The sequence below is a fragment of the Palaemon carinicauda genome, chromosome 43 (genome assembly GCF_036898095.1).
Source record: "Palaemon carinicauda isolate YSFRI2023 chromosome 43, ASM3689809v2, whole genome shotgun sequence".
Classification (NCBI taxonomy): domain Eukaryota; kingdom Metazoa; phylum Arthropoda; class Malacostraca; order Decapoda; family Palaemonidae; genus Palaemon; species Palaemon carinicauda.
The window spans coordinates 58,105,293-58,132,959 of record NC_090767.1 but is presented as its reverse complement, the minus strand read 5'-3'; the positions used below and the strand labels follow the sequence as shown (position 1 = coordinate 58,132,959).

The following is a 27,667-nucleotide window of genomic DNA, read 5'->3' as shown; positions in this document are numbered from 1 at the left end:
GATAGTACAATCCCATTGTATGGAGTACAGTACTAGGAAAGCAGTTCATTCTAACAGTTATAACTTCTCCATGATAAGTCACATTCCTTAAAGGTATTTTAGAAGGTTTATTCCAGCTGTGACCAGACTGTAGAATGATCTTCCTAATCAGGCAGTTGCATCATTGGTACTTCAGAAGTTCAAACTTTTTGTAAATGCCTTTTCCTGGAGCAGATTAATTTAAGTCTCATTCTATAGTTTATGTAAGACTGATCTATTCAAACATTGTTACTGATCCCAAAATACTTTATATATTCTTAATTATTACTTATATAAAGTTCACTTGTTATTTCCTTATTTTCTTTCCTCACTAGGCTACTGATCCTGATGGAGCCCTTAGGCTTGTAGCATTCTGCTTTCTAAAATGGGCCATAGCTTGGTAAGTCATATAATTACACTATGGTTAAAATCGATATGAATGCTCGGAGGCCAATCATTGAGAAATATTAATCGTATTAAAGAATATATACTCTTAAAAGGTGATTTGACCTGATATTTCTATTCTTTGCCTAATATAGCTTTATATTATTGGCACCCTGTTTAACGGATTATTATTATTATTAATAGCCAAGCTACAACCCTAGTTCGAAAAGCAAGATGCTGTAAGCCCAAGGGCTCCAATAGGGAAAAATAGCTCAGTGAGGGAAGGAAATAAGGAAATAAATAAATTATGAGAATAAATTACCAATAAATCATTCTAAAAAAAGTAACAGTGTCAAAACAGATATGTCGTATATAAACTATTAACAACGTCAAAAACAGATACGTCATATATAAACTATAAAAAGACTCATGTCAGCCTGGTCAACATGAAGACATTTGCTCCAACTTTGAACTTTTGAAGTTCTACTGATTTAACTACCTGATTAGGAAGATCATTCCACAACTTGGTAACAGCTGGAATAAAACTTCTAGAATATGCTGGTTGGGGTCTAACCCGTTAGTAAAAGCAGGACGGGACTTACAGATTCCCTATATAAGCTAACCTACACAATAACCTTCAAAATACCAAACCTAACAAAATCATTTACGAAACTTCAACAGCCCAGAAATCAATCCTTTACGTAAAGAATCAAATCCTTCTTACCCTTATTAGAGAGAGAGTTGTCTTGACATATGATCAAAGACTGAACGACACTAAAACCCAAGGTCGGATGACATGCCATGCATCCCGCCGATTTCTCAACAGCATTATCGTTATCCTCCTCTATGGTAACTAAGCTGTATGATGACCATCTGTCACTTAAGTCATCCGTATTAGTAGCTAAAAGAGAGACTTTCATTGTCCCTCACAGTCCTCAGCATCATCTTGGCGGATCTCCTTTTACATCTTAATTTTAAAGTAATGTCCTTCACCTTTAGACATAAATTTCCCCCATTCTTCTCCAGCAACGCTTACATCTTCGCAGAGACCTGAAATAAGACGGAAAATCAGAACTACTAATATTGTTGAGGACTTATCTGAGGCAAATATCCAATTCTTATCAATGTTTAGTATGCTGTGTGCAATAATGCAGCTTGTCTGAAAACAAATTCTTTTACACAATTTTGAGTTCATATAAATTGATCAATATTTCCTTTTATAACCTCAGACAAAAAATACTTAAATAATGAAAAAAAAAATTGAGTAATTTGTATTTTTCCTGACTATACAAACTTGAGTCCTTCAGTAGGAGCAGGAACTTGGTTGTCAAGATTTCCAAAGAGGTGGTGGTAGTTACTACCAAACAAAATCCCAGCCTCCTGCCTCCCCCCCACCTGTTCTGGCACCACCCCCCCCCCCCCCCCCCATTTAGCCTACTAAAGCCCTTTACATGTGGACTAGGGAATAAGTTCTTGGCTGACCTGGCAGAGTCCTGTTATAGGCAAAAAGGGGGAAAGAGTGTAGACTTCAACAATGTCCAAAGGATGTTGAGAAACATCCTCTAACGCTGCCTCCGGTAATGTTACTGGCGCAAATGATACCGGGAATTTCTAGCTGAGGGCCGATGCAAAAAGTTCTACCGTTGGTGAACCCCCAAAAGCCATTTAGTGTTTGTGTCTGAGAATATAAAAACCACTTAGATCTAGATTACTGCATCCAAGTCCACCTGCCCTGATTGTCTGACAGGATGTTCTTCTTGTCCGAGCTAAAGCTGGCTTACAGGGATATTGCAGTGCTCTCCATCCAAAGCAGGATCTGTACGATCAGAAAGCAAAGCCGACCAGAAATGGCATTTCCTTGTTTCAGGTACTATCCTACGGTGGTAGTGTCGTTTAACACCACAGACTGGTTCGACAGAAAAGGTTGAGAATATGCTTGGAAGGAAAGACAGGTCATTTGAACGCTAGTATGTTGATGCGGCAATTCTAATCATCGGATTATTGACCTAACACTCTCGTGTTGGAGCCAGTAAGGCTCCACAACCTTAATGAATCAGCGAAGAGTATAAGTTCAGAAGGGGTCAACGGAAAGTCTGCACTCCAGCGGAGGTTGGTGTCAGAAAACCACCATTCAGGATCTGACTTTGATCTCCTCTATCGGAATACTATTCCAGGAGGGACCTTGTTTTGCAGCTTGAAGGCCTTGTGTTGTCACTGTCTTGACAGCATCCTAAGTTGACTGTTCGTAACTAGGTGCTAGAAGGAGACTAGGTGTCTCAAAACTCCTTGCCACCAATGGACTTGACATGAGAATTGTCTTACAACAGGAAAGCTAGCTCTCGCAACCTCATAAGGCAATCCAGCAACCAGGGATACTTTCCCTCGTACTGCCTAAATTCAAGCCTAAGTATGCCAAGATCTGTTTGGGGCATAAGCAGAAACCAGGGAGAAGATCCTGGTGAACCCCTGTTGGGCTGTTGATGTCCCCCGTGCCACAGCACCCTGAACTGGTATTGTTCACTACCACGAAGTGAAGGTACTATACTCTCAAAAGGAGGACAGACCGGGATCTGGAGGTACACAAACCAGAGTACCTGCTTAGGTTTGTATTGTGTGCAATTGATTTACCTTTCACCTACTTCTTTACCTTGGACTGTGTTTACTGGAAGATATAGAGGGCTTAGATGCGCTACTTCCCTGGCCAGACAGGTGAGAGGGTGCATCACCAATCAGGAGTAGTTGAAATGTGTTAGACCAGATCAGTCACTAACAACCACAAGAGCAACTTCTTGTAGCATTCTGCTTTTCCAACTAGAGTCACAGCTTATGTAGTAATAACAATGCTTCCCTACGACCGAAATCGATGCGAATACTCGGATGCCTGTCATTGAAATCATTCTCCTATTAAGGGACAATAGTTCATATTCATATAAGAACAAGTACTCTAAAAGGTGATTTTATCTGATGTTTCTATTCTTTACTTAACATGACAAATTCATAGGAAATTTGTATTTTTCCTAAATATACAAACCTTAGCTATTTAATATGGGTAATTACTTTCGGCATAGCTGAAATGACGAGCCATTAGAATTTTAACGGGGGTTTACTACCCACACCGCTAGTTGGGGGGGGGGTTTAACTTGCTTCCCCCCCCCCCACACACACACACCTGTGCTGAGTTCACTTTGCTTAGAGGCAAGACTTCCCGGGGGATAGGGCTGGCAAGCAAGTTTGATTAAATAGCTAAGGTTTGTATAGTTAGGAAAAATACAAATTACCTACGAATTTGTCATTTGTTCCTTAACTGAAATACAAACCATGCTATTTAATATGGGTGGCTCACCCCTTAGGAACGGTGGTAAGTCCCGGCCATTACTGGCTTTTGGCTTTTGCCCGGGGACTCAGTATCTGAGTGTGTCAGCACTCAACAATAAGGAGACCCTGCACCTCGCTAGCACCTTGCTCTGCAAGGGCTGCGGCCTACTTAAGCTGTGTGCGAAGGTATAAAGTGTGACTCGTCCTAGGAAGTTGACCTGAAGTCCTTTAGATGGAAACTTTATGCTAGGACTCTCCCAATACCACCTCGTCAGGGTATGAGGACGTAACAGTATTAGCTTAATACTAGGAACACAAGGAAACATGATTTACCTGCAGTGGTTTGAGGTCAGCTGTGCAGAGAACCCAGGATGCTGCTCTCCCCAAGAGAGGGGAGGATGAAGAAAAGAATAAGGGCCAGACAAACCTTTTCATTCATGCAGACTAAAACCGGGTAACAAAGCCCTCAACCTTCTGCTACTTGTCCATTAAGGAGCCTGAGGTTAGACCAGGTATTGTGCAGCCACCACGGGGCCGATAGAAAACGTATCGAGTCTCCTGTGGGTCACGTCTTGCAGGTAGTGGGCTGTGAAGGTCGTCTGACGCTTCCACACCCCTGCTTGTAGAACCTGCGTCACTGAGTTCTTTTTGAAGGCCAGGGACGTAGCTACGCCCGACATCGTGTGCTCTTGGGCGACGTGACGGAGGAGGGTCAGGATTCAGGGACAGATGGATTACCCTACGAATCCATGCTGAGATAGTATTCTTGGTAACCCTCCTCTTTGTCCTCCCAGTGCTCACAAACAATGCTTGCACTTGGGGACGAAGTGCAGCCGTTCTTTTAAGATATAGCCTCAGACTCCTTACTGGACACAGTAGGAGATGGTCTGGGTCATCTGTTACAGAACGAAGACTCGAAACCCAAAAAGAGTCGAACCTAGGATCCGGCACTCCTGGATTCTGAGTCTTGGCAACAAACTCAGGGACGAATCTGAACGTTACCTCCCCCATCCCCTTGACTGGGCGATGTCATACGAGAGACCATGAAGTTCACTTACTCGCTTGGCCGAAGCCAAAGCAAGTAGAAACACCGTCTTCCAAGTTAGGTGGCGATCTGAAGCCTGGCGTAATGGTTTGAAAGGAGGTCTCTTAAGAGACCTGAGAACTCGAACCACGTTCCATGGAGGAGGTCTCACTTCCGACTGAGGGCAGGTAAGTTCATAACTTCGTATGAATAGGGAAAGTTCCAGCGAAGAAGAAATGTCCACTCCTTTGAGCCTGAAGGCTAGACTTGAGGCTGAGCGATAGCCTTTCACTGCCGAGACTGAAAGGCGCATTTCTTCTCGCAAATAAACGAAGAATTTCGCTATTGCTGGAGTAATGGCATCGAGTGGAGAGATACCCCTTCCACGACAACCACCACAGAAAACTCTCCACTTTGCCTGGTAAACCCCTGCAGATGACTTTCGCAGGTGACCAGACATCCTTTTCGCAACCTGCTGCGAAAATCCTCTCTCTGTGAGGAGATGCTGGATAGTCTCCAGGCGTGAACTTGAAGCAAAGCTACGGCTTTGTGGAAGATGTTGGCGTGTGGTTGCTTGAGTAGCTCGTGCCGTGGAGGGAGTTCTCTTGGGAGCTCCGTTAGGAGTTGCAGAAGGTCTGGAAACCATTCCACGTGATGTCATAGCGGAGCTATAAGAGTCATCGAGAGATTGACCAATATCCTGGTCTTGTTGAGAACCCTTCTCATCAGACAGAACGGGGGAAAGGCGTATACGTCAATGTTGTTCCACCGTTGTTGGAAGGCATCTTGCCAGAGTGCCTTGGGGTCCAGGACTGGGGAGCAGTACAGCGGGAGCTTGAAGTTCAACGCTGTCGCGAACAGATCCACAGTCGGGGAACCCCACAAAGTCAGGACTCTGTTGGCTACTAGATGATCCAAAGACCACTCGGTACTCATATCTGAGACGTTCTGCTCAGACTCTCGGCGAGCACATTCCTTTAGCCTGGAATGAAGCGAGCCGATAGTGGAATCGAGTGGACTTCGGTCCATCTCAGTATCTCTACTGCGAGATGGGATAACTGTTGTGAAAAGGTACCTCCCTGCTTGTTTATGTAAGTCACTACTGCGGTGTTGTCGCTCATCACCACCACAGAGTGACCCGCCAGGTACTGTTGGAACTGCTGAAGGGCCAGAAATACGGCCTTCATTTCTAGCAGATTTATATGGAGGCACTTTTCTGATTCTGACCATAGGCCTCAGGTCCTGTGGTTCAGAACGTGGGCCCCCCACCCTTTCTTTGAGGCGTCCGAAAACAGCATCAAATCCGGGGGGAGGACGAGAAGATCCACTCCCTTTCGAAGGTTCTCGTCTGTCACCCACCACTGAAGGTCCGTCTGTTCCGCAGGACCCATAGTGATCAAGACGTCCGGGGAATCGTGTCCTTGATTCCACCGGGACTTGAGTCGCCATTGCAGAGATCTCATTCTGAGGCGACCGTTGGGAACTAGACGGGCCAAGGATGAGAGGTGACCGAGGAGACGTAACCAAGATTGGGCTGGAAGCTCTTCTCGTCTGAAGAAAGGACTCGCGACCCTCCTCAGCCTTACTATCCTGTCGTCTGATGGGAAGGCTTTGTGGAGATTGGTGTCTAAGATCATGCCTAAATATACTAGTCTTTGAGTGGGAAGCAGAGAAGACTTCTCGAGATTTACCATGATCCCCAGATCTTGGCAAAGTCCCAGAAGTTTGTCTCAGTGTCGAAGAAGGGCTGACTCCGTCTGCTAGGATCAGCCAGTCGTCCAGATAACGGAGGAGACGGATGCCCATCCTGTGTGCCCACGATGATATTAGGGTGAACACACTGGTGAAAACCTGAGTTGCTGTGGAGAGACTGAAACACAGCACCTTGAACTGGTAGATCTTGTTGTCTAGGCTGAATCTTAAGTACTTCCTTGAAGACGGATGGATTGGGATCTGGAAGTACGCGTCCTTCAGGTCCAGTGTACACATGAAGTCTTGCGATCTCACTGCAAGTCTGACCGTGTCTACCGTCTCCATACTGAACGGGGTCTTTTTGACAAACCTGTTCAGAGCTGAGAGGTCGATGACTGGTCTCCAGCCTCCAGACGCCTTCTTTACAAGAAAGAGTCGACTGAAGAAGCCTGGGGACCCGTCGAAGACCTCTTGTAGAGCGCCCTTCTTCAACATGTTCTCGACTTCTGCCCGAAGGGCTTGCCCCCTTGCCGATCCCATGGCCTGACTGATTACGGAAATCGTCCAGGAATCGGCCCCGATTTGCTGCCACCTGTTTGCGCAATTTTGTAGGCATCCCCCCACTGGTGGACATGCAGGGGGACTGCCAATCCTAGCGTTTGTGGCCTCGGCCACTCCCTCTAGGATTTTTCCCTCCCCTGGAGGACTTTTTGCCTTTCTTGTCCTTGACAGGAAAGGGCTTTGACACCGTTGTCTTTGCTGCCACTGCCGGTTTCGTTGTCTTGGTAGGGAGTGGTTGCTGGGCTGCTTTGATGTTAAAGCCCTATGAAGCAGAGAGTCCTGGTTGGACTTCCTCCACCTCTCAGCCACCTGTTCCACATCCTTAGGCTCAAACAAATTCTTCCCTCAGATGGAGGAATGTCTGAGCCTGCTGACCTCTGTCCTGGGGACCTTCGTGTGGAATCTCTCAGACACCGTATCTCGATGTTTCAAGATGGAATTGGCCCACAAGTTCGAGACTTGGTGGGCTAGAAACTCAATAGTAAGAGTGCCTGAAGGGAAGGTAGGTCTCCAAGGCCTTCCTGATACTCTCCTTAGACAAGTCCTTGGATCGCAACAGGATGCAGAGAGACCCTAGCCAGATGTCCAACCACGAAATTGCCTGCATGGCACACTTCGCTACCTTCTCCTGGCTGAGGATCTCCATGGCCGAGAAAGACACTTGCCGGTTGGAGTGTCTCTCTAGAGGGACTCCCATGGTAAGCTCTTCCAAAGAGTGGTGTAGGGAAGAGCTAAACAAGACTCCTCTATGATCTCGAAGTACCTCCTCTGATGGACACAAGGAGGAGGGAGGAGTTTGTTGCCGGTGCTGGAACGGCTGGAGGAGGCAAGTTCGGAGAGCTGGCCCTCGACCTTATCTCTGGCACTCTTAACCCCTTAGGACCAAGGCAGGGCCGCGCTGGCCCTCGAGGGTTTTTGAGTGCCAAAGACTCTGTCCAAGACCGTGTCCTTGCCCTCACGAGGGGGAATCTCTGGATCCGCAAACCCCTTGAGATTCCTCATAATGGTCAGAACCTGCCAGAACTGATGCTCTTGACTCCTGTAGCTCTCCTCCTGATGGGCTGGCAGCAAAGTCTCCTGTCCCCTAGGGCTCTTCTTGGGGGGACTCGTGGACATTCTCGTGGGTTTGGCTGGCTCTGGTCTGATCCTCGAGGACGACTTTGGAAGAGTCTTAGAGTCCTTCGACTCCCTCCTGGGAGGGATACAGGACTCCAACAGAGATGGTGGGAGGCTCTTCTCCACCCCTACCCGAGAAGACTTCTCTGCGCGAGGTGGGGATTCTCCCATTGGTGCGATGGGAGAACGCCTCACCTCACGTGAATCCCGAGGACGGGAAATCCTCGTCCAAAGGGGAGGGAGAGAAAGTCTGGGGGGGAGGGAGCCTTCCAAAAAGACTTCCGAGGAGCCAGCTTAGCCCTTGGAGAAGTCACCACGTCATAAACTCCTCTCTTCCTCTTCAGGGGAGTCGAAACTGCCCCTGAATTGAGGCCCAGTTCAGAGAAAGCGGGCTTAAAGGCCTGCATAACCGCTCTGACAAGGGACCCAAACCAGGGTTGCCGACTGATAGCGGCGCTGTCAGAGACTCTCTCTGGAGGCAAGGGGATCGTTCGATCCCTAGGAGTAGATTCCAAAGCAGGGTCTACCTGAAAAGAGAAGACGAAGGGAAGTTCCTGGACCTATCCGGAGTTCTCCCTCGCTTGCAGGGGGGGAGAGAGAGAGAGAGAGAGAGAGAGAGAGAGAGAGAGACGCGATGACGATGACCTGGCTGCACGTTGTCCTGCAGCCTCGCGTGTGGGATCGCGCTGGGCATTGCGCTGAGGGGTCGCGATGGCGCTTGCGCGATAGAATTTTGCCTGGATTGCACGCAGGCGAGCGATGGCGCGCGTTAGCGAGCGATGGCGCGCGTTAGCGAGCGATGGCGCGCGTTAGCGAGCGATGGCGCGCGTTGGCGAGCGATGGTGCGCAGGCGAAGGAGCGCGTGGGCGCATTCTGGGGAAAGCAAAGGGGCACAGCAGGCTGGATAAGCGTTTGCGTGCGTGAAGGCGATTACTCGCGCTCAGACGCGCAGAATCCCGAAGGGCCCATGAGGGCGATAACGTTGGGCGCGCACGCGTGCAGGGGATATATCCCTAGCGCACGGCAACGCAGGAGGGCGCACATCAAGGGCAGGCAAGCGCGCAGGAGCGCACGTTGGAGACTGAGCGCGATGGCACGTAGGTGAAGGATGGCGAGCAGGCGGGATCCGGTGGCGCGTCGGCGTACGATAGCACGTTGGAGAGCGCTGGCGAGCAGGGGAAGAAGATGTCTTCCCTCTAGCGCCCAGATCCGAAGATCGTGGGCGCGCAAAGGATCGTTGGCGCGCAGGCGAACGCTGGCGTCTAGGAGAGCGCTGGCGTGCAGGAGAACATTGGCGCGCATCAAAATGAGGGTGCGCAGTGGCGCGCTGGCAAGCAGGTGAGCGCTGGCGCGTTGTCTCAGGAACCGCTGGCGCACGAGAGCGCTGGCGTGCAGGTGAGCGCTGGCGAGATGTCTCGGGAACCGCTGGAGAGCGCTTGGTGCAGGGGATACCTGGCGCTTAAGGGACTTACACACAATGTGTGAAAGTCTCTTTTGCCCCGAAAGGACCGTTGCCTGTTTAATAACAGGATGGGTGGACGCCCACAGCGCATCAGCGGCCAGGAATGGCGACGGCAGGTCAGCAGGTCTGGCAGGAGAAGGAGATCGCAAACGATCTGCGGAGAGGTCCAGGGATGTAGCTGGAACGGACGGTGCACAACAGCGAGGTTCCTCTGCGGCGGACTGCGGCGATGATGAACCGAAGAGGCGCCTCCTAACACCCTTGTGAGGTGAAGAAAGGCCTCTACGGCGAAGGGGAAGGCGAGCTTTATGCCTTATACGCCCTCTGGGGGCAGCAGGCTGACCATCAGCAGTCCTCCGAAGAGGAGGCTCTGTTAGTGAACTCCCCCGACGGGGAGAATCACCTGCAGGAGAGACCGTTGGACTTAGCTCCTCCCTCGAAGGATGTTCGCAGGGGGGAACTAAGCCTTCAGCAACATCAGCAACTTCAGGAGCAGAGTTTGAAATAACTCAACAGAAGCCTCTGCCACAACTGCTAATGTCGGCGACTGTTTGACAGCTGCTCCTAACCTGATTATGTCAAACAGGGCTTCCTTGGAGGGTGAGCCCTGAAGCCCCAAGGAAGCCCAAAGCTGTAACAGATCATTATTAGACACATTAACATTGGATGATAAATTTAAATACTCCCCCGGGGGAGGAGGAGGAGCTGCCTCGCTATGGAAGGCAACTCCCTCTCCCAAAGCCCGAGATCGGTCAACAGAAATGTGGCCTACGCTACCACTCGACGGCCTCTCGGAAGAAACCGATCGACTGGGAGCTTCGGAGGAGGTTTGCGTTACGGAAGAAGAGTCCTTGGGATTTTCTCTCTTCAAAGAAACCTTTGAAGGAGAAATATCCCGCCTCGACTTTTTCTTCCGGCACCGGGAAAACCTCTCCCACTGGGAGGTAGACCACTCCCTGCACTCACCACATACATTATCTCTATCACACCGTTGGCCCCTAGAGTAAGGACACAAGATGGGTGGGTCCGTGTCGACCGCTGACATATAAGTTCCACAAGGGCGGTCAGGTAAACCGGGACACTTTCGCATCGCAGAGGCCAACTTCACAAACACTCTGTCAAAAAGAAAAAGCAAACAAAAGAATAATGGCTGTCAGTGTAGGCGAGGGTGACAGCAGACACGTCCGTCTAGCACCCGAGCCGAGAGCAAAGTGAACTCAGCACAGGTGTGTGTGAGGGAGGGGGGGGGGTTTAACAAGCTACCCTCTCTACCCACCCCGCGCTAACTAGCGGTGGGGTAGTAAACCCTCATTAAAATTTTAAAGGCTCGTCATTTCAGCTACGCGAAAGTAATTACCCATATTAAATGGCGTGGTTTGTATTTCAGTTACGGAACAAACTTTACATGACTTAATGGCATGGACATTATCTGAGAAGAGTAAATATAACCACCAAATAACTGTTTATTGTATCACACCAAAGCAACAACACATTCTGAATAGAGTACAGCTGTCCCTCAGTTTAATGGATATGCTGGTTGGAGCTTAGCAAGTTTGTAAATGCAGGACCTAAAGAGATTCCCTACATAAACTAACCAACACAATACCCTTCATTTACAATCATCTTTTAAGAGACTTAACAGTCTACAAATGAATCGTTTCCATAAGGAATTATGATTAGTTTACCCTTCATAGGTATCTAAGTCCTTCTTACCTTTATTGAAGAGATGTAGAATGGTCTTCATGACATACAATAACGACAACATCTACGATGAGCCGACATACCGTGCATCCGGCCGATTTCTCAACGGCATTATTGTCATTATCTTCTACGGTAACTATGGTGTCTTTATGATGACCATCTGTCCCTTAGTCATCTGCATGACTAAAACGGCATCCTTCATTGTCCCTCACAGTCCTCAACATCATCCTGGCGGGTATCCTTTTACAACTTGATTTTAAAGTAATGTCCTTCACCTTTAGACAGACATTTCCCCCATTCTTCTCCAGCAACGCTTTCATCTTCGTAGACCTGAAATAAGATGAAAAATAATTAAAAATCAGAACTACTCATATTGTTGAGGACTTATCATTGAATGTATCTTGCATGCATAATAAGCATTGCTCTGAGGCAAAGATCCAATTCCTATCAAAGACTAGCATTCTTTGAGCAATAATGCACAATGGCTCAAATCCCAAGTCTTTTACTCAATTTTGAATTTAATATCAATTAGTCAGTGTTACCTTTCTAACCTCAGGTACAAAAGACACGAAAATCAAAATAAATATTTTTAAAGTATTTTCTATTTTTCCTAACTAGATAATTCAAGTCCTTTAATGGGGGCACAAACTTGCCTCCCCACCTATTCCGGAAACTACTAGGCAGCCCTGTATGTGGACTAAGGAAGCAGTTCTTGGCTTGGCTGAGTAGGCAGACTGGAAGATGTTGCAGCACATCCTGCTAAGACGGGGGCCATTCCCAAACGGAAATGCCAAACTAAGGTTGACAATAGACCAGCTATATCAGTAATACTGACTGTGAACAGGAGTTGACCTGTGAAGAAGATTCCGGCAGTGGTACCTCTGGCGACTCTTACAGCTCCTGCTCCGGTGTCAGCTCAGCTGACGGTGATTCTACTGAGGATGTCAAAACCCTTTAGTCAGACTACCATCTATATGACTCGATCAGGGCCATCAAGCCTGGAATCTTTCAGTTGGAATCTGGCCAAAGTTTTACCCAATTCCTTACAGATTTTGAGACCTCCTGCGCCAGTCAGTAGATAGACGGCAGAAAGATCCAGTCGATGGACTACTGAGCTTTGAAGGTACCTGAAGGGGAAGCAGGCTTTCCCAGCCTATTGGGGTTCCGAGACCTCCAACCTGGAAATGAAGGATCTCCAACTCGACTGGTGCTAAGGATCCCGAGAGACGAGACACTGGGAGGATGGCCCAATTCCAGAGCGCCACCTGGGAGAAGGCCGAACTGTTGAAAATTTACTCTATGCAGTTGGCCTCCTTGTATAAGTCAGCATACCCACGGTGTAACCTGGACAAAAGAGACCCAAGGCGCAAGCTCCTCAAAACTGTTCCCAGTAAAGTGGCAAGTTGGCTAGAGCAATCCCTGGCCACCATAAAAATTCCTACAGGTCGTCAGACCACTTGGTAGGATGTCCTGCACCTGCAGTGTGTCCTGGATGACGTAACACGCCAGGAGAGCAAAACGCCAGAGGATTTGTTCGAGCATCCACACGCACAACTCCTCGACCTCTTCGGAAGCCTGCACCTGCCACCATTTTGCACCCCAGGCAGGTCTCCTCAGTTCCAGAGAAAACACCAATACTCAACTTGATGGAACAAACCTCTCAATAAGAAGACCTACCCATTTTGGTTTTAGAATGATGTCAGTGCCTAAGCAGTTGAATAAACCCCTATTGTATATCTCTGACTGTCTCATCCACATTTGGGGTGTAGAAAGGACATTCATCAGCTCAAGAGAGTTCAGGTGTGAGGCAAGCGATTGCCTTGAGCGCATGCTGCTGAACGCAGGGAAAAGCTCAGCAATGACCTTGAGTGAACAATTGCTTTATACATGTCTTTCAGGTCGACATGGGTGCAAGCCCCAGGGGAGCACAAACCTGGTTCATGCTCTACTAACCCCCTGGATGAAGTAGGATCACCGATTGTGGCCGAGTGGGAGACGGGGGGGCATTGGGAGTGCGGCAAAAGGTGAGTGATCCTTGCTTGTGAATTTTACCAAAGCAGGTAGAGCAATCTCAGTTGTGCAAGGGCGTGCGCGAGCCATGGGGATCGAGCCGAGTGCTAGCTTATGATGCCGAGCTCTCAATCCAGCCAGGTGAGCTGATCGACGAGGATAATTTGTGAACTGAGTACTCGCTATTGCACTACTTAACCACCTGGTCAGGACAACAGCAAACGCTTGCGACAGCATCTGCCATAAAACCCCGGAGGGTTGGCGGGCTCAGAGGAAGATCCTGGCTAAAGCATCTCTCTCTCAAGTGAAATGCTAGCTTCCCCCTGAATGTGAGCTGAGGACACTGAGAGGAATTCAAATGGCTAAAACAATTTGATCACCATACCAAATTGCTAGAAGCGAGTTGATCGCCAGACTCAGAACGCGAAGCAACTGGCTTCCGATAAGCGAGACTGAAAACGCTGAATCAACAGCACTCACTAGGATGTGCGTTATTCATGTGTGTCTGTCAGAAAACCACGGAGGGTTGGCAAATAGACACAGAAGGAAAGAAGTCTCATCTTAAGACTTCATAGAAGTCTATCTCCAAGAAGGAGAGAATGAGCTTTCCCCCTTGGCCAGCCTAAGGCGTTAAAGGTAACATCATAATATTAATCAAGTTCTTGACTAAAGCAATATCTTGGGTAGTGCCATAGCTCTGTTCTATGGTCTTCCACTGTCTTAGGGTAGAGTTTTCTTGCTTGAGGGTAAAATTAGACACACTATTCTATATTATTTCTCTTATTCGTGATTTCTATTTTAAGTTGTAATGGTATATACATGAAAGAATGATCTTAATGCTGTTATCAAAATATTAGTTCTCTTATAGTTTATTTCCTTTCCTCACTGGGCTATTTTTCCCTGTTGGAGCCCTTGGACTTAGAGCATCCTTCTCTTCCAACTAGGGTTGTAGCTTAGCAAGTACCGGTAGTAATAATAATAATTCCCAAGACACTATTGTATATCCTCATACCGGGAACAGACACCAGCAGGAATTTGTCCAGTTTCAACCCAGCGGGGACAGGGCTTTGTCTCCACCGACTGCTGAAATCAAAGTAGAGTTATAGTGAGCGAGCAGGGTATGATGCTTCCCCGCTAATGACTGGCAAGCCAGCAGCTGCCCGTTGAGATACCACTGCTAGCATTATTGGGTCCTTTTAACTGGCTCAATAGTACTGTACTACAATGGCTTCCCCTCTGGTTACGGCTTTTTCCTTTGCCTACACTTGCACCAAATAGTCTAGCCTATTCTTTACACGTTCTCCTCTTCCCTCACACACCCGACAACACTGAAGATAACCAGAAAATTCTTCTTCACTCAAGTTGTTAACCCTTTTACCCCCAACGCTATTTGAAACTTTCCAACCCTGAACTCCCAGGCGTTTATTTTTCCAAGCACATTTTGCAATATATATATTCTTTTTGAATTGCTCTAACAGCCTTAATTTTCGTCATAGAGAGGTCAGGTTGGTCTCATTATTTTGGAAAATGCCTTAAGTTTCTCATAAAGTTATCAAAAATATGCAAGAAAAAATGTAAAAAACAATTTTTTGCAAGGACGTACCAGTACGTCCAAGGGGGTAAAGGGATGAGTTTTGTTAAACGTACTAGTACGTCCATTGGGGGTAAAAGGGTTAACTACTGCATTGTAATTGTTCAGTGGCTACTTTCCACTTGGTAAGGGTAGAAGAGAGACTTTAGCTCTGGTAAGCAGCTCTTGTAATGGCAAAATACTCGGCCACACAAATGGGTAGAACCAAGGAGGAGGAAGATAATAAATTGAGAGAGATGCAAGACACACCAGCGCAAAGACCAATGATTAAATAGCGTTATTTCCGGGGACAAATATACCCATAAATATACTTGGGTAAGGGGGGTTGGTCGTAAGACCGCTACACTGATATGGGGTGTGTTCAAAGGAGTATCAAGTTTTTAGTTGTGGTAGTCGACTCACCATAAATAAGCAAATATGGGTTTCTGCTAGTTATTGTCCCCAGAAATGTTCAAAACACAAATAATACACGTGAACCAATCACGATTTCTCTGTAACTATTATCTTACAGTATTCTAATAGTTTATGCGTCACATCAGACATGACGGATAAATAACCTCTCACCACAGAAACCACCTATTTGCCTAAGGACCCCATATTGCTATACACATCATACCTGTGTCTCTACAACCAACGCATGATTAAGTTATACCAAAATAGAGAACACTTGCAGTTTTACTTTGTTGTAACATAATATCTTTATGATAATCATCGAAATATATATTTTTTCAAATTTTTTGGATAGGTTATCCCTTTTACCCCCCCCCCCCCCCCATGGACATACTGGTACGTTTCACAAAACTCATCCCTTTACCCCCATGGACGTACTGGGACATCCTTGCAAAAAACTGCTATTTACATTTTTTTTTGCATATTTTTGATAACTTTATGAGAAACTTCAGGCGTTTTCCCAAAGAATGAGACCAACCTGACCTCTCTATGATGAAAATTAGGGCTGTTAGAGCAGTTTAAAAAATATATATTGCAAAATGTGCTTGAAAAAAAAAAAAAAAAACGCCGGGGGTTAAGGGTTGGAAAGTTCCAAATAGCCTGGGGGTAAAAGGGTTAAACTAGAAAAGGGAATTTCTTTCCGATTTCTAGCCGTTCGTAAGACAAGGTCGCTCTACTACAAAAACTGTCTGTTATTCTGCAAAACCTCTACGAAACAACACCACCTAACTTTAACACACCGAAATAACCTAACCCACAACCCGTGTCCCTGGCTATCGGGGTCTAACGCAGTGCAAGGGAGAGGAGTCCCTTAAACTACCCTATTCTAAATTGGCCATCATCATACATACACTCAGAGTTATACCGTAACTTGTAGAATTGCAAAACATCCATACTTTTAAAAACACAAATTTCTCCCGAGTATTTTCATTTGAAATTCAGATTTGTTCAAAATGTTTTGAAATAAACCAGGCACTCTTACTTTCTTCATAAGGAATATTGTCCTGCAGTGAATTTGACCTGCTAAGACCATAAGGTGAAAATGGAAGAGCGCCCTTTCGTAAAACTCAAAATAAGACACTGTAGCAAATGGGTGTCGAGTTCTGGGAGCCTTTGTATATCAGCGGCCAGGTCTTCACATGTGCATGGAAAATGGACGACCATTTACCTAAACTTTCCCCCCTAACCTAACCTAACCTACAAGCCATGTCCTTACCTACTTACCTATCGGGGGGTGGCTAATGGGTATTTCTGGGCGAGGGACCTGTGTCGCTCCGTGAAATGCTCCTCTAGCACCATTTCTAAGGCGTAGTTATTGCTAACTATACCAGAGAAAAAAAGATGCATGGAATGCCAGGAATAAACCCAGCTCACTCACTCTTTGAGTGTCGGTATAGAAAACTGGGGCGTGATTGAACCACGACCATAGATCCCTCACCAATTAGACCTCTCCTTCATCAACATCCCCCCTCTCTACCCCTACACCTCCCCACCCCCCATCCTCATTCCTCCTCAGCACTTGCGTTGATCAGACGTGTTTTGTTTTACTTTGTGTTGTTTTGTGTTTTTTGGAAGATGTCCGGCGTTTTAGAGATCCCAGCTTCCAAGTTGAGTATTATATTTGTCTGCTTGGGATTTCTAGGTAGCGACACTTTTTATTCTTAACCGTGTTTGGTTTTTTGTTTTCGCCGCTGGTTGTTTCCTTTCGGGGGTTCGCTGCGGCCATTGTGTGTCGCTTCCTCGTGATCTCTTTGTTTATCGGGTTTGCATTTAGTTCTTCATACTATTTGTAAGCCCTTGTATATGTTTTGGACATCTTTTTCATATTTTGGCATGATCATATTTTATTCATTTTTATTATTTTAGCGAATTTACCCTTCAGGTTTTTTAGCGCTGTATTTGATATCCTACTTAGTCGATCCATAAGCGGTTCGGTGGGTAGCTTTCTTGCCAGCCTTTTTGTTTTGAGTCCTTTTCGGGGAGAAGAATACGTTCTCTTTTGGTTGTTCTGGATCGTTATTTTCCCGTTTTTGGAAGACCTTTTGTTTCTTATTTACCTGATCCCCTTTCCGTTTTGGCTTATTCCCGATTAGAAAGATTTAGGTTTAGTTTTATTCTATATCTCCGTGTTCTTTTCCCCTAACGTTCTCATTTTGCTTTGGTCACGTGCTCTATGGTAGTAAACAGGAGGTTCCTCAAGGGGGGGGGGTTGGCCCATACGCTCCCTACATCGGTACGGGTAGCACTCTCTTCTCACTTCAGTTTGGTTGGCCACCAGGCGTTCAAGACTCGGTTTGCGCCTCGTCTCCCGACTCCCCCCCCCCCAACAGTGTTATCCATCTTTGATGTTATCCTCCCGTCCCGGAGGGTTTGGATATTTTAGATTCATTTTTACGTATTGTAGTTGTGTTTCTTTGATCTGTTTCAGACACTTCACTCTGTTCTGTTACCGTTCTTTATCCTATATTTGTTAGTTTTCTTTATCCTATATTTGTTAGTTTTCTTTATCCTATATTTGTTAGTTTATTAAGTGTCGGGGAGGGCGATTGCGGCGGAGCTCTTAGTGTAATTTAACATTATATTTTAAGTTTATATTCATTGCGTTTTGCGCCGGATCTTACGCATGTATTCCGGCGTTATTTTTGGGAGATTTTATTTTATTATATTATATTGTGTCATTTTTATATTTTTGTTTTTATGCGCCGAAGGTTCACATGCCTTCCGGCGCCTCTTTATTCACCTGTTTATCCGGAGCCTACGACTTTTGAGATCTGATTTTTAGTCTGTTTGTTCTTTATCGCTTACGTTTCCCATTCCGGTGGGTATACCGTATTCTGAGAATTTACTTATATTTTTGTTTTTAAGGCGGTTTATTCGTTCGACTCATTGTTCTGGGCTCCGGATATTGTACTTGGTTAACAGACTTTACAGCGGGTTTTGTTTTTACTTTTGGGTATTTTAGTTGACTCTTACGTATACCACTTTTCCGCCACTAGCGGATTATAGTCTTACGTTTTTCGCCAGTGAATCCCTGGCACGAGTTAATTTTATTCTCGCTTGCGCCCTCAGGACGCATCCAGCCTGCCTCTCCAGGACGCTTCCATCTCGCAAAGTCAGGACACATCCAGCTCTCTACGTCAGGACGCATCCTCCTCTCGACGCAAGGACGCTTCAAGTGCTCGACGCCTAGACGTAACCAGTGCCCAGGCGCCAGGACGCACGCGTTTCCCGATGTCAGGACGCATCCAGTCCTCGCCGACAGGACTCATCTGGCGATCTGCTTTACTCCTCTGATGCAGGTGAACAGCTAGAAGGAAGTGATCCTTATGGACGCCATACTGAAAGTAATGTGGATGTTAAAGAAGCCTCCGCCCCTCTTTCCTTCCAGGCATGCCAAAAGTGTGAGCCTTGCTCCTACTGCTGTCTGGAGGACTTGAGCCTCATTTCCTAGTGCGGGCCCTGAACGACCCTCTGGTCGCTCTACTGCCCGTCTCCTGCCTTCTTCCTCTCAACTCGGTCCTAGTAGGGGCTCTACCTCGAAAGGGCTGCTGAACTTTCCTCTCCTCTTTCTTCAAAAATGTCAGATTCCCTGGTAAAGCCTTCCATGCGGAGAGGGTCAGGAGGTCTTGCGTAGCCTTTTGTGCCAGCGAAAGGGTAATGTCCCTGACTAGGGACTCTGGAAAAAGATGTTCTGAGAGAGGGGCGTATAGGAGCTCCGCTTTCTGTGCGACCGAAACCGTTTTGGTCGTGAAGGAGCACAATGGAGCCCTCTTCTTTAGAACTCCCGCAGAAAACAGGGAAGCCAACTCGTTTGTCCCATCTCTTAGAGCCTTATCCATACAGGCCATAATACTGGTTAGGTCTTCTGTCCCTGTGGCTTGTATGTGTTCTGCTTTCCTGGCCAGTGTTCAAAGTGCTCAGTCTAAGAAGCTGAACACTTCGAAGGATCGGAAGATTCCTTTGACGAGGTGGTCTAGCTCCGACATAGACCACATCACCTTAGCAGAATTAAGGGCATCATGTCTCCTAGATGAATCTACAATGTTGGAGAACTCCCCCTGGGAGGAGGCAGGTACTCCCTGGCCAAGAGCTTCTCCAGTCTCATCCACCACATGCCCGCCTTAGAGGCAGGTCGAGCTGGTGGAAACGAGGTGGTCTTCACTGCTTGTCTACGCTCTTTCAGCAAGTCATTGATCCTAGCCAGAGCCTTCTTTGCCGAAATATGATATTTTAATTATAAAATAAATTTTTGAATATACTTACCCGGTGAATATATAATAGCTGACGTCTCCGGCGGCTCGACAGAAAAACACAAAAACTCGCGAGCGATCGCTATGAAGGTTGCGGGTGTGCCCACCAACGCCAACTATCGGCCAGATACCGCATATACATGTAAACAGCTCCAATTCTTCTCATCCCGCTGGGTCTCTATCAGGGAGGAAGGGGGGGCCTTTAATTTATATATTCACCGGGTAAGTATATTCAAAAATTTATTTTATAATTAAAATATCATTTTTAAATATTTAACTTAGCCGGTGAATATATAATAGCTGATTCACACCCATGGTGGTGGGTAGAGACCAGAATTAATAAAGTTTACAGCGTACATGCTTAGAGTTTTTGACAGTTATATCATAACAAAACCCAAATATATATAGGTACCTGGTAAGGAAGTTGACTTAGACGATTACTCTGCCTTGTTAGTCTGTCTTCCTCACGAAGCCCAGCGATCCTCTTAGGATGCTGAAAGACTCCCAGGAGCTGAAGTATCAAGGGCTGCAACCCATACAACAGGACCTCATCAAACCCCTAATCTGGGCGCTCTCAAGAAATGACATTTGACCACCCGCCAAATCAACCAGGATGCGAAAGGCTTCTTAGCCTTCCGTACAACCCAAAAACAAGATTAAAAACATTTCAAGAGACAGATTAAAAGGATATTGGAATTAAGGGAATGTAGTGGTAGAACCCTCACCCACTACTGCACTCGCTGCAACGAATGGACCCAGTGTGTAGCAGTCCTCGTAAAGAGTCTGGACATCTTTTAAGTAAAATGACGCGAATACCGACTTGCTTCTCCAAAAGGTCGCGTCCATAATACTTTACAGAGATCTATTTTGCTTAAAGGCCACGGAAGTTGCTATAGCTCTTACTTTGTGCGTCTTAACCTTAAGCAAGCATCGGTCTTTTTCATTCAAGTGAGAATGAGCCTCTCGTATTAAAAATCTGATAAAATATGACAAAGCATTCTTTGACATAGGCAATGATGGTTTCTTAACTGAGCACCATAATGCCTCAGATCCACCTCGTAAGGACTTAGTACGAGCTAAGTAGAACTTAAGAGCTCTAACTGGACACAGCACCCTTTCAAGTTCGTTGCCTACGATCTCTGACAGGCAAGGTATATCAAAGGACTTAGGCCAAGGACGAGAAGGCAATTCATTTTTGGCCAGGAAACCAAGTTGAAGTGAACATGTGGCTTTTTCTGTAGAAAAGCCGATGTTCTTACTGAAGGCATGAATTTCACTGACCCTTTTAGCCGAAGCCAAGCACACTAGGAAAAGCGTCTTGAGGGTGAGATCCTTCAGGGAGGCTGAATGTAATGGCTCAAACCTGTCTGACATGAGGAACCTTAGGACCACGTCTAAGTTCCATCCAGGAGTTGCCAAACGACGTTCCTTAGAGGTCTCGAAAGACTTAAGGAGATCTTGGAGATCTTTATTGTTGGAAAGATCTAAGCCTCTATGACGAAAGACCGAAGCCAACATGCTCCTGTAGCCCTTAATCGTGGGAGCTGAGAGGGAGCGAACATTTCTCAGATGTAAAAGAAAATCTGCGATTTGGGCTACAGAGGTACTGGAAGAGGACACAGATACTGACTTGCACCAGTCTCGAAAGACTTCCCACTTCGACTGGTATACTCTGATGGTAGAAGCTCTCCTAGCTCTCGCAATCGCACTGGCTGCCTCCTTCGAAAAGCCTCGAGCTCTTGAGAGTCTCTCGATAGTCTGAAGGCAGTCAGACGAAGCGAGGGGAGGCTTTGATGAACATTCTTTACGTGGGGCTGACGTAAGAGATCTACCCTTAGAGGAAGACTTCTTGGAATGTCTACCAGCCATTGAAGTACCTCGGTGAACCACTCTCTCGCGGGCCAGAGGGGAGCAACCAACGTCAACCTTGTCCCTTCGTGAGAGGCGAACTTCTGCAGTACCTTGTTGACTATCTTGAATGGTGGGAATGCATATAAGTCCAGATGAGACCAATCCAGTAGAAACGCGTCTATGTGGATCGCCTCTGGATCTGGGACTGGTGAGCAATAGATTGGTATCCTTTTGGTCAACGAGGTGGCAAAGAGGTCTATGGTGGGTTGACCCCAAGTCGCCCAAAGACTCTTGCACACGTCCTTATGGAGGGTCCATTCCGTGGGTATCACCTGACCCCTCCGACTGAGACAGTCTGCCAAGACGTTCAAGTCCCCCTGAATGAATCTCGTCAACAGGGAGATGCCTCGATTTCTTGACCATATGAGAAGGTCCCTTGCGATCTCGTACAGCGTGAGGGAGTGTGTGCCTCCTTGCTTGGAGATGTACGCCAAAGCTGTGGTGTTGTCTGAGTTGACCTCTACCACTTTTTTAAGGAAGCTTTCGAATTTCATCAAGGCCAAGTGGACTGCTAATAGCTCCTTGCCGTTGATGTGCATGCTCTTCTGACTTGAGGTCCACAGACCCGAGCATTCCCGACCGTCCAGGGTCGCACCCCAACCCAAATCCGACGCGTCTGAGAACAACACGTGGTTTGGGTTCTTGACTGCTAGGGATAGTCCCTCTTTCAGACTGATATTGCTGTCCCACCATTTCAGAAATGCCTTTACTGGTTCGGAGACTGGGATTGATACCGTCTCTAACGTCTTTTCCTTGTTCCAGTGAAAGGCTAGATGGAACTGGAGAGGCCGAAGGTGTAGTCTCCCTAGCGAGACAAACTGCTCCAGGGATGAGAGAGTCCCTACGAGACTCATCCAACTCCTGACTGAACAACGTTCTCTTTTCAGCATTAGTTGGACTTTGAGCAGGGCTTGTTCTATTCGGGTGGCAGACGGAAAAAGCCCGAAAAACTGGACTGCGAATCTCCATCCCCAAATATAGAATAGTCTGGGATGGGATCAGTTGGGACTTTTCTAGGTTGACCAAAAGTCCCAACTCCTTGGCCAGACCCAACGTCCAATGTAGATCCTGCAGACAGCGATGACTGGACGATGCTCTGAGAAGCCAGTCGTCCAAGTACAGGGAGGCTCGGATTCCCGATAGATGGAGGAATTTTGCCACATTCCTCATGAGCCTCGTAAACACGAGAGGAGCAGGACTGAGGCCAAAGCACAGGGCTCGAAACTGGTACACCACATTCCTGTAAACAAACCTCCGAAACGGTTGGGAATCCGGGTGTATAGGAATGTGGAAGTACGCATCTCGTAGGTCGAGAGAGACCATCCAGTCTCCCTCTCTGACCGCTGCTAAGACGGACTTCGTGGTCTCCATCGTGAATTTTGTTTTTGTAACAAAAACGTTGAGCGCACTGACGTCTAGCACCGGTCTCCAACCTCCTGTATGCTTTGGGACTAGGAAGAGACGGTTGTAAAACCCCGGTGATTGAAGGTCCGAGACTTTCACCACCGCTCCCTTCTCTAGCAACAGAGACACTTCTTGATTTAGGGCTTGTCTCTTTGACTCCTCTCGGTACCTGGGAGAGAGGTCTATGGGAGTTGTTACTAGAGGAGGTTTGCGTACAAACGGTATTTTGTACCCCTCTCTGAGCAACAGAACAGACTCTTGGTCTGCACCTCTCTTCTCCCAGGCCTGCCAGAAGCTCTTCAATCTGGCACCTACCGCTGTCTGAGGCTGTGGGCAGTCAGACTCTGCCACGGGAGGACTTGGCTCCTCTCTTCTTACCTCTCTTTCCCTCGGCACGAGAGCTTCCCCTGCTGGGAGCTCTGCCACGAAAGGGCGGGATAAATCTAGATGCAGGAGTCTCGATCCTGGGTCTCACAGCAAAGGATAAAGAAGGAGCCCCTTTGCGAGCAGAGGACGCCATCAGGTCATGGGTGTCCTTCTGCACAAGCGAAGCAGCTATATCCTTAACCAGCTGTTGCGGAAACAAAGCCGCTGATAAGGGAGCAAAGAGCAGTTCCGATCTCTGACAGGGAGTAACTCCTGCCGAAAGGAAAGAGCAAAGGGTTTCTCGCTTCTTTAAGACTCCCGACGTAAAGGTGGAGGCGAGCTCATTGGAGCCATCGCGGATGGCTTTATCCATACAGGACATGATAAGTAAGGAAACATCTTGGTCGGCAGACGAGATCTTCCTACTTAAAGCTCCTAATGACCAGTCAAGAAAGTTAAACACTTCAAAGGCCCTGTATACGCCTTTAAGCAGATGGTCAAGGTCCGAGGAGGACCAACAAATCTTCGAGCGTCTCATGGCCAGGCGACGGGGAGAGTCTACGAGGCTTGAGAAGTCACCCTGGGCAGAGGCAGGGACTCCCAAGCCGAGAACTTCTCCCGTGTCATACCAGACGCTCGATCTAGAAGCAAGCTTAGAAGGAGGGAAGGCAAAGGCCGTCTTCCCCAAACTCCTCCTGGTATCCAACCAGTCGCCTAGAAGACGTAAAGCCCTCTTGGAAGAGCGAGAAAGCACTAGCTTAGTAAAGGCTGGCTTGGTAGCAGGTAAGCCTAGAGCAAACTCAGACGGAGGCGAACGAGGAGCAACAGCAACAAAGTGATCTGGAAAAAGATCCTTGAAAATCATCATGATCTTCTTAAAGTCCATCGAAGGAGGAACCGCCTTAGGTTCATCTACATCTGAAGGATTATCATCAGGATGAGGATCAGCAACGTCCTCATCTGAAGGAGATTCGTCCGATAACTGCTGAGTTACAAGCAGGGGCGAGACCTGCCTTGGTGGCAATGCTTGACAAGCAGAGTCCACACGCACCGGAGCATCAGTAGCAGTCCAGGACGCTACGTCATGTAACTGCTTAACAGCCTGACTGTCAACAACAACAGGAGCGGGAGGACGCTCGACGTCAACTCGAGACTGCCTTGACTGCCTAGACTGAGCAGTCAAAACAACTCTTGACTGCGGTGCTTGACGCTCAGCGTCAAAACAAGTCAACTTCGCTGGTTGGCCAACGTCCTGAACGTCAACAAGAGCATTCGGCAGCGGCTGAACGTCCACATGCGGCTGAAAGTCAACACGGGACTGCATCGAGTGAGGCTCTACAAAACGTGACTGACGTGACTTTGTAACGCCAACGTCAACAGGACGAGCAAAGGCTCGTTTGGGCGGCTGACGGCCAGGATCTCGATCAGCTAAGCGGCGAGGATCATCGTGAACCTTTTCAGCAGAATAGTCCTCCATAAGAGAGGCAAGCTTATTCTGCATGTCTTGCAGTACAACCCATTTAGGATCAACGGGAATGGGTGCGGTAAGAGACGAGGGTAACGTCTGTGACTGCAAAACATTGCCTACACTAAGACTCTCGGAGCCTGTGTTACGCTTCTGTTTAGGCGGCAAGCAGTCTTCCGATGACTGCACAGGGTCAGAGCTGTCCCAATGGCTACAACCAGGACGCTGGACCTGTCCTGAAGGGACTGACTTTCGCTTTAAGGGTCTCGAAACCTTGCTCCACGGTTTCTTACGCGAAAAGCCTTCGGATGACGAGGAGAAAACCGTCTCGCTCGTCTTATGGTAGGGGCGGTCTTGACGAGACACGCCTGAAACCATAGAGGGAACGTCTGTTCGTTGGTTAAAGCCTCTCGAACCCATAAGTCCTACGACATTACTTCTCCCTGGGGCTTGGGAGCTTGCAAGAGGTCTCGGACTAGGCGAACGACAGGCACGAACAGACGAACCCTCGGTCGCAACACTGATAACACTTTGCGCACTAATCACTTTCCCACGATTTTCTAATGTGGCACTCTGACACTTTAACTCTTTTACGTCCGCCATGAGTTGATTACGGTCCGTAGCTAACGACTCAACTCTCTCGCCCAAAGCATGAATGGCACGTAACATATCCCGCATTGATGGTTCCTGAGTGCTAGTAGAGGGTTCAGGCACAACTACTACAGGGGAAGGATTAGGTTCAGGGGCATGGGAGGAGGAAAATTCTAACGATCTAGAGGAACTTCTCCTCACCCTATCTCTCTCTAGCTTACGAGAATACTTGTCAAACTCAAGCCAATCGAATTCCGAAAGGCCCACGCACTCCTCACACCGATCTCCTAATTGACAGGTTTTACCCCGACAATTAGAACACACAGTATGTGGGTCGAGAGAGGCCTTTGGAAGACGCTTATTGCAATCCCTAGCATTACATTTACGAAATCTAGGAATTGGAGAAGGGTCAGCCATTTTGAAAAGTCAAAGAAAGTCCAAAAAACAATCCAAAGTCATCAACAATTAAATCTATCCAAAAAAGAGTTCAAGAGTTTAAGTTTAAGATAAAACACCTGCACTGCGAAAGCTCAAACCAAAAGGAAGTACTTCACCAAGACTGTTGAAAAACTCCAGGTTAACAGCGAGTAATGTTACGTCTTGTCGATCAGACCGACAGAGAAGAATTGGAGCTGTTTACATGTATATGCGGTATCTGGCCGATAGTTGGCGCTGGTGGGCACACCCGCAACCTTCATAGCGATCGCTCGCGAGTTTTTGTGTTTTTCTGTCGAGCCGCCGGAGACGTCAGCTATTATATATTCACCGGCTAAGTTAAATATTTAAAACGACAGTTTCATCTTGATGAAAGCTGACTGCTTCTTTGACTTCTTCCTGATGAACTGCGACTGAGGAGAACGAGAGGCAGCAGGTTTAAACTCCTCTGCATACAGCTCAAGGAGGGAGCGTGAGAGAACCTTATAGTCAGCAGCCGCATTAGCAGGTTTATCTTCGTCCTCCGAAATATCCTCTTAGTCCTGCATTCCTTCCAACTCTGTTTCCCTTTGAGCTGAAGGAACTAAGTCGGAGGCTTCTTTAACATCCATATTACTTTCAGTACAGCGTGCATAAGGATCATTTCCTTCTAGCTGTTCACCTGCATCAGAGGAGTAAAGCAGATCGCCGGATGCGTCCTGCCGGCGAGGACTGGATGCATCCTGACATCGGGAAACGCGTGCGTCCTGGCGCCGAGCGCTGGTTACGTCTAGGCGTCGAGCACTTGAAGCATCCTTGCGTCGAGAGGAGGATGCGTCCTGACGTCGCGAGATGAAAGCGTCCTGGAGAGGCAGGCTGGATGCGTCCTGACGCCGCAAGCGGGAGTCGGAGGCGTCCTGACGACGAGAGTCGTATGCGTCCTGTCTTCGTCTAGAGGAAGGAGAAACGCGGCGCGTTTCCCCGGCCGAGGAGTGACGTAACCTCCCCTCACCGCGAGAACGGTGCTGTCTGTCGTCCCGAAAGGGAGAGGAAATCCGCTCCCTCTTACTAGCTGAAGAAAACTTTGCAGGTGTTTCTTTGCTAGATTTTTTCACTGGTAATTTGTCGTCCTTACGTCTGCCCGACTGGGGGGGGAGGGAGGCTAAAAGCTTGTTCTTGCATGACAGTCAAGAAGGATTTCGCAATACCGAAGGAGAAGGCTGCCGAGTCACGCTGGTAGCAGGAGAAGGTTCTCTCGAGAGTCCTTCGTAACCTGAAGGAAGAGGAGATCTCTCCTTCCTCCAAGCGTCTTGCGGAGAATCGTCCGATCTAGGTTTAGACCTTTTCACTGGAGAGGCGTTCCAGTCATCGTCGGAAGGAATAGGTTCCAAGCTACTCCATCTACTCGAAAGGGGAGAGCGAGAACGGGTCTGGTCAGCTTGCTGTATCCACCCTCTCTTGGTCGGCCTTGATGCCTCATACTGCCATCTGCGTCTAGGAGAGGGGCTCGGAGAAGACACTACCACTTCCAACACGCCTTTTCCGTGGCGATCATGAGCAGTCTGGGAAATAGCAACAGGACTGCTTGAGGCGACGACTGACCGAGGATACGCACCTCTCACTCCCTTGCGGCTGTCGACGTACCTTCTCCCTTGGTCCCAGGAGCTTGGTAGAGGTCTAGACATAGGGGCGTGACAGGTTCGATCAGTCGCCACCTCCACTGCACTTTCACAAGCACTAATTTTACTTGCACTCTTACCTTCCTTCAAGGCTGCAAGCTGGTCCTTAGGATCCTTCATCTCAGCCGCCATCCTGGCGTACTGAGGGTCATCCACAGTAGTCACCGTTCCTGTAGAAGGAGCAGGGGCTACTACCTCAGGAGAAGGTTCAACTTCTACAGAAGAATTAGTAATTAAGGGGTCAAAAGACTTAGATTTAGATT

At 47.6% G+C, this 27,667-nt stretch overlaps 1 protein-coding gene across 1 annotated transcript in view; it reads right to left on the bottom strand.

Moving 5' to 3' along the window:
• Positions 1-27,667, bottom strand: part of LOC137633606 (uncharacterized) — a 97,552-nt gene that overhangs the window by 55,202 nt on the left and 14,683 nt on the right. The window contains exons 2-3 of the mRNA XM_068365871.1: positions 11,286-11,603; positions 1,127-1,452 (exon numbers count right to left, since the gene is read on the bottom strand). The gene's annotated coding sequence lies outside the window, so the exon portion shown is untranslated. The remainder of the gene's footprint in view (positions 1-1,126; positions 1,453-11,285; positions 11,604-27,667) is intronic.